General features: G+C 31.3%; 1 pseudogene; it reads right to left on the bottom strand.

Moving 5' to 3' along the window:
- Window positions 1–628: 628 nt before the first annotated feature.
- On the bottom strand, window positions 629–2,323 carry LOC142629171 (pentatricopeptide repeat-containing protein At2g02980, chloroplastic-like; annotated as a pseudogene).
- Window positions 2,324–13,655: the final 11,332 nt, after the last annotated feature.

The raw sequence follows: 13,655 nt of genomic DNA, 5'->3' as shown, positions 1-13,655 counted from the left end.
ACTTTCATCTCTGTGTGTCCGTGTGCGCGTGTGTGAAAGAGAGGTGTGGAATTTGTTTTTGGACTTAGGGTGATAGTTTCATGATGTGAATGGCAGTATTTATAGGCAAAAACGTACGTGTGCACAAAATATTTGGTGCAGCATATGCTTACTGCTATTACTATTAAATTATCACCTGTGTTGTGTGAAACAAATGCACCTGATTAGCCTTTCACATTGGGAGTTTGGAACAAGTTTGGGACAATTATTGACTTATTTCCACAACTTCATTGGTTTTGTCTGTATTTTTGTGAAAAAAATAAATTTAATGAAATTATTATTTACTTATCATATTGAAACAACTAACTTTGACTACGTTCTTTTCCTTGCTACATAAAAAGTTACAGAAAACCAACCACAAAAAATAGCAACAAAAAGGCACTCAGGCCTGTAAAATTTCCTCATTGAGAGCAGGAAAAACTTCTGCCACATCATTTTCCTCTGCTTTGTGTTTAAAAGTTGACTTTAAAAGTAATTGATTTGCCTAAATTACAATAGGCTTTATTGCATGTTTTGGAACCAATTTTTTATCTGTACAAATCAACAAAAGGCTTTATTCCACTCTTTGGAACCAATTTTGTACAAATAGATTTCAAAGATGCACATTCTTGCATCATACATTTGCCTAAACCCAGAAGTTGGTACAGATCATTAACTTGCTAGATTTATATAATTCATTACTCATTGTTGATTATGACTTGTACAATTTGCTGTATAGAGACAATCCCCACATAGATTCTTCACCACCTTAATTTTTGTACCAGGGGGAGAGTTTAGAAGCCCAAAAGCAATAGCCAATTTCTCACTATGATATCTTAAGAGTAATTTCTTTGTCCTCATCTTCCATGTCTGCATGAAAAACTAAAGAAATATCAGGAATATACCCAACCAACTTCAATTCCTTGACTAACTTGTCAAGTGCCCGGAGCAAATTTGTGGAAACAGATTGCACTCCCTCCCCAGAGAAGATTTCATGCACGACATTGTCCACCTCCATTGAACTACACCCAGTTACCTTCACCACCCCCTTGTCTTTCATCAGTTTCCTCAAATAATTCAAAACTTCCCATCTCCCAGCCCTTGCGCACAAGTTCGATAAGATCACATAGTCTCCTCCATGAGAGTCATCCAGTTCAAAAATTCATCTAATCACTCACTTTGCCAATTCTACATTGCCATGGCTGCTACAAGCGAATACCAAGGTTTGCCAAAGTATGGGAGTGGGCTAAATTGGTAATCCATCGATGAACGTATAAGCCTCATCTAAGCGACCAGCTCAACTAAGCAAATCCACCATACATCCATAGTGCTTGATACCCGGAATAATCCCATACTTGTCACTCATGCTATAGAAATACTCACAACCTTCCCTTACTAAGCCAGCGTGGCTGCAAGCCTTTAAAAGACCCAAAAATGTAATCTCATCAGGTCGCACTCTTGCCCTCTTCATTTCTTCAAACAATGATATGGCTTTGGAACCATGCCCATGAGTTGCATATGCCATAACCATGGCTGACCAAGCCTGTGTATCTCTTACTGACATGTTCGCAAATTGCATCATGCCATCATCTAAGCTTCCACACTTCGCATACATATATATAAGAGCAGTTTTGACCTTTACATATTTATCAAAATCATGTCCACTAAAAAATCATATCTAAAAAAACAAAAAATACAAAAGAAAGCAAGAAAAAAAAAAAAAAAAAAAAAAAAAGGGGGCAGGCAACGCCTGCCTAGTAAAAAAAAAAAAAAAAAAATGCAGGTAACGCCTGCCCAGTTAAAAAAAAAAAAAAAAAAGAAAGGAAGAAGAGGAGGCAGGCATGTCCAGAGTAAAAAAAAAAAGAAGAAAAAAGGGTGAAGAAAAGCTAAGTGTGTCGCACATGTGCAATTGGATATGGGCATTTTCGTCTAAAAATGATGTCCAACTTTTCCTTTTAGTTTTCTCTCTATTTTGGTAGGCTCGGAAAGAAAATATCGAAGTCCCACCATTTATTTTTCGTCATCTCCATCCAACCAAACACACTCCAAAAAAGTTTTTTTTTTTTTTCCCATTTTCTCTCCAAAGTTTTCAATCCATCCTATTTCACCTCCAAACAAACACACCCTTACTATTTGTGACTACAAGGATCTTATCTACAAAACCAACAGGGTCATTGATCATCTTCTTAGATAGCATTTACGGGTTTATGTTAGTTCCTTCACTTCCTTGCTTTCTCACGGGCACAGTGCAAGTGTACTTAAGATCGACCATTTCAATAGATGTATTCACAGTTTCAATTTCCATATCTTAAGGGCATTCACATCAGTTAGTGTATAATAGTAAAATATATAAAATTTACACAATTTTTTTAAAAAATGACCCATAAATTTACAAGTTTGCTGATCGTGTAAATTGTATATTTACACTAACACTATTTATTTTGTACTTAGTTATTTATTCTTTCATATCTCAAAAATGAAGGAAGAAAGTAACTGGTAGTTGTTGTGTAGGTAGAAAGTGAAACAATTAAAAAAATTAAGAAAAATTAATATTTTAATAAAATGTAGTGTAAAATAGATAATCTGAAGTAAGGTTTTTTTTTTTTTTTTTTTTTTTAGAGAGAAATCCCCAACGGGGTAAAGAGTATATTATTGCAGTCTTGAAAGATCAAGTTGGTAAACATCAAGAACATCAGGAGGAAGAGACTCCATCCAAACAAGAAAAGGACTTCTAATAGCCTTCCTAGCAAGTTTATGGGCAACACAGTTCCCTAAAAGGGTGTTTTAAAAAGTGTGCATGTAAAAAAAAATCTTATTCTAAAATAGACATGAATTTTTGTACAAGTTGATGCATATGCTCTTCATTATCTATCAAATTATATACCAAAGTTGGAAAAAGATAAATTAAACAAATAAGAAGAATATTGCATAAGACTTTAGTTTTATTTTTTGTTACAATGATTTGATCGTTACATTAATATGAGGTGGAATTTGAATAATAATTATCTTGATAAAGGAGATAATATGATATTACTTAAATACAAAACTCTTGGTGATAAAAATTTCATTTTGAATCTAATTCAAAATGAATATCATAATCTCCAATATAACTCTGTGCTTCTGCTAAGCTTTATACCGGTTCAAAAAGTAAGACTGTGTGCTTCAATTTTAAAAAATTACATCAGTGACCAAAACTACAATCAACCAAGGGTGCTAATTCACACAATTGGTTTAATTGAGGTGTTTATTATAACTTTCTTTAAATTTTAGGATGTAAATTATAGATTAAGGATTTTTAGTAATTAGCCAAAAGTCTTATAACTTAATTGATAAATTTCCATGACAAAGTATTTGGAGGTCGAAGGAAGAAAGGGTTCACTAAATGAAATAGACTAAATTACAAATTATAGTCTCTAACTTTGATACATTTTCAATTCAGTTCTTCACGTTTAATTTTTTTTCTTTCATTTCAATGCTTGAACTTTCCTTATTTTTCCAGAAAAATACTAAGACCACAACTTTTGCCATAAGAAATTCTATTGCAGATTTTCTATGCACACATGAATGCATAAATACAACTCATACACTCTTCAAGATTGAACCCATGATCATTGGTAAAATTGTAAGCGATTCTCAAAATTAGGGGAAGGAGATATCATTTGGTCTAAAGACCATTGGAAAGATCCTAAGTAGATTCACAAAATTAGGTTTTATGTGAACTGTAGTATCATATTAACAAAGGATATATAAACCAAAAGAACAATTAGCATAAATTTTCTAAAAGATCCCATGATTACTACTCTTCGAGCCTTTTATGGATTTTAAATTAAAAATAAAAATTTCACCTTAAATGTATATATAAAAAATGACACTTTAAAGAGTCAAACGCCAAAAGAATAACAAAAAGGCAATCCTCTTTAATGGAAACCCTAAAAAGTGTATACTAGTTTTGGATCCTAAATACCTAACAAAGTAGAAGTCCAAGAATGACATACGAAATAAAACGAAGTGATCAGTTGATATCCATGATTGCCCAGATTTACAAATTCAACTGAGGATGTGGCAGAAAGACAACTTCAGTTCAATTTGGTAGGTCGAAAAAATGGAAAGATGGAAAAGACACCAGTTATGTAACATTTAGATTTAGTATAGAGAAATGTCACCAAAATGAGGTTAGGAAATTAGATAAAGGGCAAGTAAGGCAAAGGACGTTGACGGGGCTTTATACTTTTGATAATTAATAACTAGTCTTGTAAAAAAAAAAAAAACATTAAATGATTAATTGCAATATTCTTTAAAACATAGAAGGAAATATAAAAGATGAATTGCACATATGTATTAGATGAACATAGGTAGTTTGTCGGTATGTTGAAAAACTTTGATATTGTTGAAAAGATCATTCTAGAGTTTTTGAGAATAATTGAAAACTTTCAATCCCACCATATTTTCTTCATAATTCTCCTATTTTAAAGAATGGGAATTAAAAAAAAGTGAAACTCTAATTAATTATTATAAGGATCATTAATTGTTTCTTTTTCCTATATTTAATAGGGCATTGTAAGAGAGTTGCTCATGCTTTGGCAATGACATTACAAGATGAGGACTAAAGAGGGATTCAAGGTTTGGCTTGAGGATTGTCTTCCTTTTATTCTATCCCTTTTAGGATCTGATTTCCATTATCAAATCTCAATAAATTGACTATAGTTTATACTAAAATTTATAAATAAATAAAAACTTATTTTGTAACTAATGAGACAATTTCAAAGGAGTTTTTTTAGAAGGAATTTGAAAGGAGTTTGCAACCCTTAAAATTTAAAAATAGTTTCTAAGTGCACAAAATTAGTTGATTAATTTATAACACGGAATTTTTTTGCTGTTACTTATTAAAGTAATGTTATTTTAAAATATTTTTAAAAAATTAATTTTATTTTGGTTTATTTCATAAACTAATGTCATTTTGTGATGTTGTGTTTAGAATTAATATTTTAAATCCCAATATTTTGTATCTTGGGTCTATTTGGTAAGAAGATCTAAACGCAATTTTTTTTTTTTTTTTTGGAAACCATAATATAGTGGGTTCCACACTTGAATCTATTGTTTAGCTGATCCTTTCTAAATGCAGTTTTCATAAAATTATTTCCTATTTTCTGCAAGTGCACAATTGTACCCGGACCCAAAAACGAATGTTGGGCTCAGGCCCAATGAGCCTTATACAATGAAATTTGTAGAGTAAGGGTTGGAAATCTAGGCTCGGGATGTTGGAAGTTCGATTAACAGGCTAGAGTGCTACAATCTGTGCAAACAATGAACGAATATAACAAATAGATCTCCTCGGACGTAAGCCGAGGACGATTTGTATAAATATTCTCTTTTCTAGGCCAAAGTTTACAATTCTTAGTTCCTATTTTCTCTTAGCAGAAAGTGCCGATCTCCCTCTCTTTCCTCTCTTGTCTCCTTATATACTTCTTCTTCACTGGCTCCTCCACGTGTCATACAAATCTTCCCCTTAGATACTTGTCTCATCCGCCACCTTCTTGAAGTCTTCAAACAATAGCAGGAAGGCTAAATTCTACTGTTCAGAGAGCATTTTCCCATTAATGCGGCCAGGGAGGTAGATGCAGGGTCTTTAATGTGGAGGTTGCAACCTTTTCTTTAGATATTTCTCGCACGTCCTTGCTTCTAGAGGGTGCTTGAATCACCCTCTTACCCATTAGCTTTTTCCAGAATTCTGCCTTTAACCTTCTTGGCAAGTCCCAGGGTCATCGCCGGGCCTGTCCGAGGAGACATTCATCCTCGGACAACTCCTCAGACCTCTGCAGTGCAAGCTGACTCGTGGGCTTAGAGGCCCTCTGACAAAAACAAACTGGTACCAACCGATCAGGCCCAAAACCCAATTGTTTATTCAATAGTTTTTACCCCCTACATTTTCCTTGTTGAAAATTGAATATTGGAAACGGCCAAGAGGATATTTTCAAGATACATAAAATGTTTTCAATGGCATAGCTGGTAATAAATTGAAAATAATGGACCCTATAGATTTGTCCAAACTCTTCCATCTCTTAAACTAAGAAGCTTACCTTTATCACAAATTTGAATTTATCATATATAAAAATTTAAAAAAAGTACATTAGTTTCATTCCCACATTTCAATTTTGAAACTTATCGTTATCCCCAAAAAAAGTAATCTACACATTACTTTTTATAGAATAATCTTCTTTTTTTAAAATCTCAAAGTAGAAATGGTCTCCCAAAGGACCCAAACTTTTTTTTTTTTTTGAAAATTGTTCTTAAATGTAGGAGCCAAACACGTATAATGTAAAAAATTATTATTTGAAAACTAGTTTCACTTTCTCTTTCACATTCAATTTTTTGAAAATTATTTTCATACTTTAAAAAAAAAAAAACAAAACAAAAATCCTCCTACCAAACAAACCCTTATTTATCATTCATATATTAAAAAAAGTAGATTTTCTTGATATGTTTAAATTAACCTTTTTAAAAAAAATATTGAATGTTTAGGGCTAGAAAATTATCTTTTCTTTTATGGGAACTTTAGGCATTATCTTAGAATTTTTTTAAAATTTTTTACAATTCATGAAAAACTCATTGTATGGTTACCAGTGAATTAAGCATGCAAATTGCTCATCATGTATTATTCCCTTTTGATAAGAAAAAGAATGCAGAAGTAGCTTATTGAACTACTCCATTAATATGCTTAGTTTTTACTTCACAATTTAAATTTTGTTATTATGGTACAATTGATTTTGATAAAATTTTTCTTTTATTTTTTAAAAAAAGTCACTAAAATTGATTCCATTATAAAAATCAATTGAAAAGGAACAACCTAATAATGTATTATTAATAAGTTTTTCAATGAAATTTGTATTTAAATTAATGATAATAAGTTTAGAAATTCTTTTTAAAAAATTATGTTGGGATAACATTCCCTCCCATTAAATCCTTCAATTTCCTCCAATTTTTAGTCATATGCAAGACATTTGACATTTATTTAATTAGAATTTTAAAGATTCACTTGGCCGATAACTATTGATGTAAAATAAATTCACCACTCATTACAATTGATTTTTATGTAATAATGTAATCAGTGGCATAAAATATATTTATTTATGCCATATTAATAATTTACTTTTTAGTCGCCACTTCATAAGCTTTATAGTTTAGTGATCTTTACTAATTTCCTTATGAAAAGAACCGAAGTTCAAATTCCCATTTTTCGATTCTGGTAACAATTCAATTATTTAAGAAAGAAATTACTTTTATTTTTTAAAGGGAAACAAAAAAAAAATTTCCTTTTACGTCCCATGCTATGAAAGACCCAAAGCCCAGAATCAAAGCATAAAAATGAGTTTTCGTTCAGTCTCCAACGACTAGCTGAGGCACGGAAGACCCCAATGTGGAATGCTCTAATATAAACTATGGCCCAAAAAAAAAAAAAAAAACCAAAGCTTCGGGTTTTTATCTTTTTGGGTCGTCGAAAAAGGCCCAGCTAGACTTATAACATAAACACCTGAGAGAGCGAAATTCCAGCCATTGCCATTTCTCGGAGTTCCAACATATAAAAACAGAACTCTTGAAGGGATTAGCTTTAATGTTGTCCATCTTCATTTTGGGTTTGAAGGAAGGAAGGAATTCATGAAGGGACTTTTAAGCTCTTTCACTGTAAGTCATATGAAACTTTTGAAAAGGCTTTTGTTACTGTTGTATAAAGGAACGGAATGGGCATATTCTGTTTTGTTTTTGTAGAGGGGTTGGTGGTGTTGGAGGTTACTCAAGCATAAAGAAGGTTGAAGGGATCAAGCATGCCACTTAAAAGAAAGAGTCCACTAAGCAATAGAAGGTTTTTTTCCAAAGTCAAATTCATCACGCCATTACCAACACAGCTACCATGCCTTGTAACATCTAAAGAGAGAGCACAATATTAAAGTGTATTTTAAAAAAAAAAAAAAAAAAAAAAAAGAAGCATGATTAAGGAAGAACAATGATTACAGATATTCCAACTTGTCCCCCTCACCACGCAGATTATTCTTTTTTTTTTTTTTCTTTTCTTGCCTCACATGCTTTGCCACGTGCCCGACGACGCAATTGTCACCGGTTGAATACAGACACGTTGGCCGTCTAACAAGCTAGCTTCTGAGAAGTCAAGACAACCCCATGCAGATAAACAGTACGACAAACTTGACATATCATAAGGGTATTGGAAAATTTTCATTGGCTTAGTTGAATATTAGTTCAATTCAATTTTGTTTTCTGTGATGATACGAGAAATGAATAAAAGATAAATAAAAGGAAGAGTGTTGGTCGACAATGTGTCAATAGTTGGTGTACAAGACAGGCAGAATCTTATCGTATCATAACCTTGCTAAAGAATGTAAAATGGTGTCGGTAATCTTATCGCTCTCTCAGGTGTTTGTGTTATAGTCTAGCTGGGCCTTTTTCGACGACCCAAAAAGATAAAAACCCGAAACTTTGGGTTTTTTTTTTTCCTCTTTTGGGCCAGAGTTTATATTAGAGCATTCCACATTGGGCTCTTCCAACGGGCTTTTTTGCTAAATTTGGTGTGAATTCAATAGATTCTTCATTTGTGAAGTACACTGTGGAGCCAGTGAATTTGGGGGTAACTTTTCTCTCTTTTTCTCAGTTTGTTTACCGAGAAAATGAATGAAAAAAATATCATGCTTATGTGGAAGCTTGGTGGTTTATGTCTATATATATGCCTTTGATTTCAAAAAGAGCAACAATTTTACCCTAGAAAAAAAATTCAAGGAAAATTAAAGAGGAACAAATATAAAACGAGAATTAAAACTTTGATCGTTTGTAATTGAAGAGTCCATCTCTAATTGTAGCGTTCTATTGGAATAATAATGGTTCCAATTTGCAGAATGGATACTTTTTATTTAAATTTTTAATGTCTTATTGCCTGTATAATGATGGTTTTGATCTCTTTTGTGAACAATTGCATAATTAAAGTTATTTTGGAGGATGTTGTGCAATTTTTGTATTTGAAACTAGGCATGTTATCATGACAAAAGTTGCAGTTGACTGATACAAAATTTTATATATTAGCATTAACTGAAAAATTGAAGCTGATTTTTACTTCATTACTACATACATCAGAAATTTTGATCTCCTTTGTCCAAAAAAAGAAAAAAACAAAGGTCTTTTAGGCACCATTTATGAATTACCTAGCTTGAGTTTCTAAATCAACCCTAGGCTTGTGGTATTTAAATTCCTTTTGTTGAATCTGGTCATTTTCTTTTGTTGTATCAGTATTTGTAAATCACAACCATTGCTGCACTCTCCCAACTGCCATAATTTGAACTCCTTCAATATCATACTCATTTGGGAAATGGGAAAACCTGTGTAGATACATGTCCATTTTCTACTAGCTTTTACATTTAGCTTTTAGTTTTTCTTGTTTAAGTACAGCTTTTTCATTTACCTTAATTTTTTTTTTCTTACTTTTTCAAAGCACAAATATGCTTTAGTCCACTTTCCACCAAAAAGCCAAATAAGCTTATATATGTTGACAAACGATTTACGCTCCGCATTCATCTAAACCATCTGAGGTCTTTTCATTTTTAATATAATGTTTCTAGTGAATATAGTTGGAGCTCCCTTGTCAAGGAAATGCTCTATAGTCTATCATAAACATGCACTTATTAGCTACGAGTAGGGAGACAGGGCAATAGACCCGCTCGCTTTATAGCTAAACATGCACTTTGCATTGTTGATTTTTCAGTTTGAATCGAAGAGAATCCTTGTTTTCTAGAACAAGCTTTTCTCCATAATGTTATTGTTGGCTTGAGTTCTTAATAAAATTTGGTTTTTCCCATAAAAAAAAAAACAACTCCAGTAAGGTCCTGTATTATCAGGCAGTCTTGCTATGAGTTCCCCTGAACCAAGGGTGCAAAATCTTCCCATCATGGGCATGTTTGCATGTACCCAAGATCAAAGGGAAATGTTTGAATATCTTCCTACTGTTTCATTCAAGGCTGGAGTGTCAAAATATGCTCTTTTTATTATTGGTTTATTTTGTGAGTTGGACAGGCTTAATGGTAAAAAGACACTCAAAAATCTATTTGCCATTCTTTATTATTGCTTCCACTGACTTGGAGGTTTCTCAATAGCTGTTCTTTGCTACACTTTGGTTATATTGATCCTGATTGCTTGCTTAAACATCTCTTTAGCCAGGAACATTCAAGATAATTCTTTTAGTGGCATTATACCAAAGCATTGGCCAATCTACTAGATTATAAGCCTCGTAATCATATTCACCGTATAAACATGAACCTCGTCCTGCCAAAAGTGTTAGTATAAGCACACCAAAACTATATACATCAGCATTCTCAATTAAATAGCCCATACGCGAATATTCAAGGATTGCGTACCCATGTTTTCCACGAATATGAAAAACTTGTACATGCAATTGACCTTCCGGGAATTGACATGGAGAGTGAGAAATCAATCAATTTGGCAACATTATTCTCATCCAATATTATGTTACCCAGCTGAATATATATGTATGGATAACAGGCCTGAAAATGCAGTATAGAGATATGCAACTGCATTAGCTATGCCCATTGCAATCCTTAATTTGCATTTCAATGGTAATGGCTCAGAGTTTCCCTTAGCTGATGGGATACAAATACAGTTGGAGAGAATGATGCCCCTTACAAATTCATACACTAGAATCGGATTTTGGTCTCTAAGAAACATCCTAAGAGTTTTAGAACATTTTGGTGGACACTCATTTGTGATCCAATGACAATGTCTTTGATCATCTCTCCAAGTATAGCCCATGATCTTTTGCCATACTTTTTAACTGAAAATAAGTGATCTTCCAAAGAACCCTTGTAAAAGTGAACCATCTGCATTCAAAAAATTTGAAGTGGGTTACAGTTGTATGTTGCTCTTCTGAGCTCTTCAGCAAAGAAGACAAGAATAAGATTTCTTTCTCCATCGCAAAAGGTAGTTAACTCCTCTAATAACATTCTTCCATTCTTCATAAATGGTGTCTCTATCTCCTCTTTGGCTTCCCTCTTCATTTTAAACATGAAACCATCTTCTTCATCAAATCCTTAGGTTACATATTGGAATATTAATATACTCGCAAAATATGATTAGACAAGACATGAAGGAGCTGTAATCAGGCTTTACATGAAGATATTTGGAGATCACTAACCAATCTTTGCTTATAGATCAATCGGCAAGCACAATTTAGAGTTTGAAACTAGTAGTACTCTTCCACCATGTAAATCATGAATTGTAAGTATTTGAAACAAATTACCTACCCATATATCAATGCTTAAAGAAGTGGGCCAACATCTCACGACCACACATTGCAGTAATAAGCATACCAAACCAATGTAGCTATTAGTTATCATTACTGATTATTGTTAGAACTAATTATATTTGTGCTTATACTTCAACTAATTAATACATGTTGGTGCTAATTAATACATGACTCAAGGAAAATACTAGCCATGTTTGTGCTTATAGTTCAAAGAATTAGTGTAGTCACAATTAAGGTTCCTCCTTAATTAAGTGTGTGTTGTGCAAGCACTGTTACACAAAGATGATATCCATTGTGTGTTTGAGTCACCACCATGAACTCCTCAAGGCCAACCAATCAGCCCACATGCTACCATGAGACTTGAAAAAAAAACCTTTAACATAGTTCTTAACATTTTTTTTTCCTTATTTCTTTCCATACATGTAAAAGAATAAAAAAAAAAAATCAACTCAATATAAGTTGAATAATGCATAGATCGTTAAATTTATAATTTAATTCTAATAATCTAATAATTCCACAATAGAAGAAAAATAAATATGTATACATTTTATACACGGAATGCACCAACTAAAACCTAGCATCTTAGGATTAGCTTGTAATTTTTATTTACAAATATATGTGCAATATCATTCAACATGCACTTACTCATTGTTCTAAAAATTAGATTACACAGAAGTAGATTGCACAAAGATTTGCCAATTATTTACAACTTATTTCTTTTATTCCCTTTCTTAAATCAATTTATCTCACCCTTTAATAGTTTTATAATAAACAAAATAATGTAGGTTTTTTGTTTTTAAGTAAGCCAGTAATTTATTTAAACGCACTTTTTATTTCAATATTAGAAAATAAGCATATATATATATATATATATATATATATATATATATATATATATATATATAATATGGGATGGTATCATCAATCATGGTAGTACAGTCTCACATGCAATTTTTTTTTTTTTTTGCCACTACCCATTTATAATTGATAAAAGTTTAAAATAGATCCATTGCACATTATTATTCGAAATAGATCCACTACCCAACTAATAGTTTTAAAAATTAGTTGAAATAGTTGAAATTAGTTAAAATAGTTGAAAGTACTCATGAATAGTATCAAAAAGTAGTATAGTGGAACCCATGAATAGTAGGAAAAATAATCTGAATAGTAAAATAAGTTGATAAAAATAATCTTTGTCAAATGGACGCTTAGGGAGGGAAAGTGGGAAAGATAAAAAAATTTAAGTAATGAGCTAAAAAGTAATTTTAATAATAGATAAAATTAATAATCATGTGTAAAAAGTTTTATATTGTATTGATGTATCATAAGTGCTCATGAATCATACGATACAATGTGTATATTGTATGGATCGTATCGTATTGTAAAATTGTACGTATCGTACATACATAGACAAATGCTTGAAAATGAAATTTTTTGTTGAAATTTATACTTTTATTTGAATCTAACAAGTTGTTAGACTTGTTTTTAACAAAAAATTATTAGGTTACTTAATTTAGCATAATAAAATAACATATTCATAAAAAAAATTCCCTCTCTTTTTCCTACAAAATTTGGATTATACAGTACACACTTACAGTCCACTTTAATATTTACAAATATATTTTATATACTATGAATAAGATATTAATTGACAATATAATTATTTTTTATTTTATCATTATTGTTATAAGTCCAAGAAAATATAATGCCAAGAAAAAATATTTTTGAAAAAACTTATTATAATAGAAAGAACAAGAAGAGATAGTATATGTTAATAACGATGAAAAAAGTTTTAATAAAGAAATAAATTTGCAAAATGATAAATGCGATGATAGCATTGACTTAGATGAGATTGAATAGACAATATGATGAATATGATGAAATTTTTTTATTATTTTTGAATCATTTGTAATATATTATCACTTTTGAATTAATAAATGTTTTTTATAAAAAAGTTTTTATTTATTTATTTATTTAGCTTATTTTATAGATATATTTACAATTTTGAAATGAGAAAATGACGATGCTTACAAACCATTTGGTGTAGGATGAAACTTTTAAAACATAAATCAAGATATATTTTGTAATTTAGCCTAAAATTTTAAATATCACTAAATAAACAAATTCATAATCATTAGTTACTCTTGGAATATAGGTGACTATACAGATATTCTAAGCCAATAAAACAAATCACCTTCTAGAAAATTATAACATGATGTCATGATGTTTTTCATTAAATTATTTAAAACCCCTGAATTATTAAAGACCAGTGACAAAAATTTACTAGTTTATTATCTATAACAATATTTTACTTTAAAGACTT

This window comes from Castanea sativa, chromosome 3, assembly GCF_040712315.1.
Source record: "Castanea sativa cultivar Marrone di Chiusa Pesio chromosome 3, ASM4071231v1".
NCBI classification, from domain to species: domain Eukaryota; kingdom Viridiplantae; phylum Streptophyta; class Magnoliopsida; order Fagales; family Fagaceae; genus Castanea; species Castanea sativa.
This window is presented reverse-complemented; position numbering and strand designations above follow the sequence as displayed.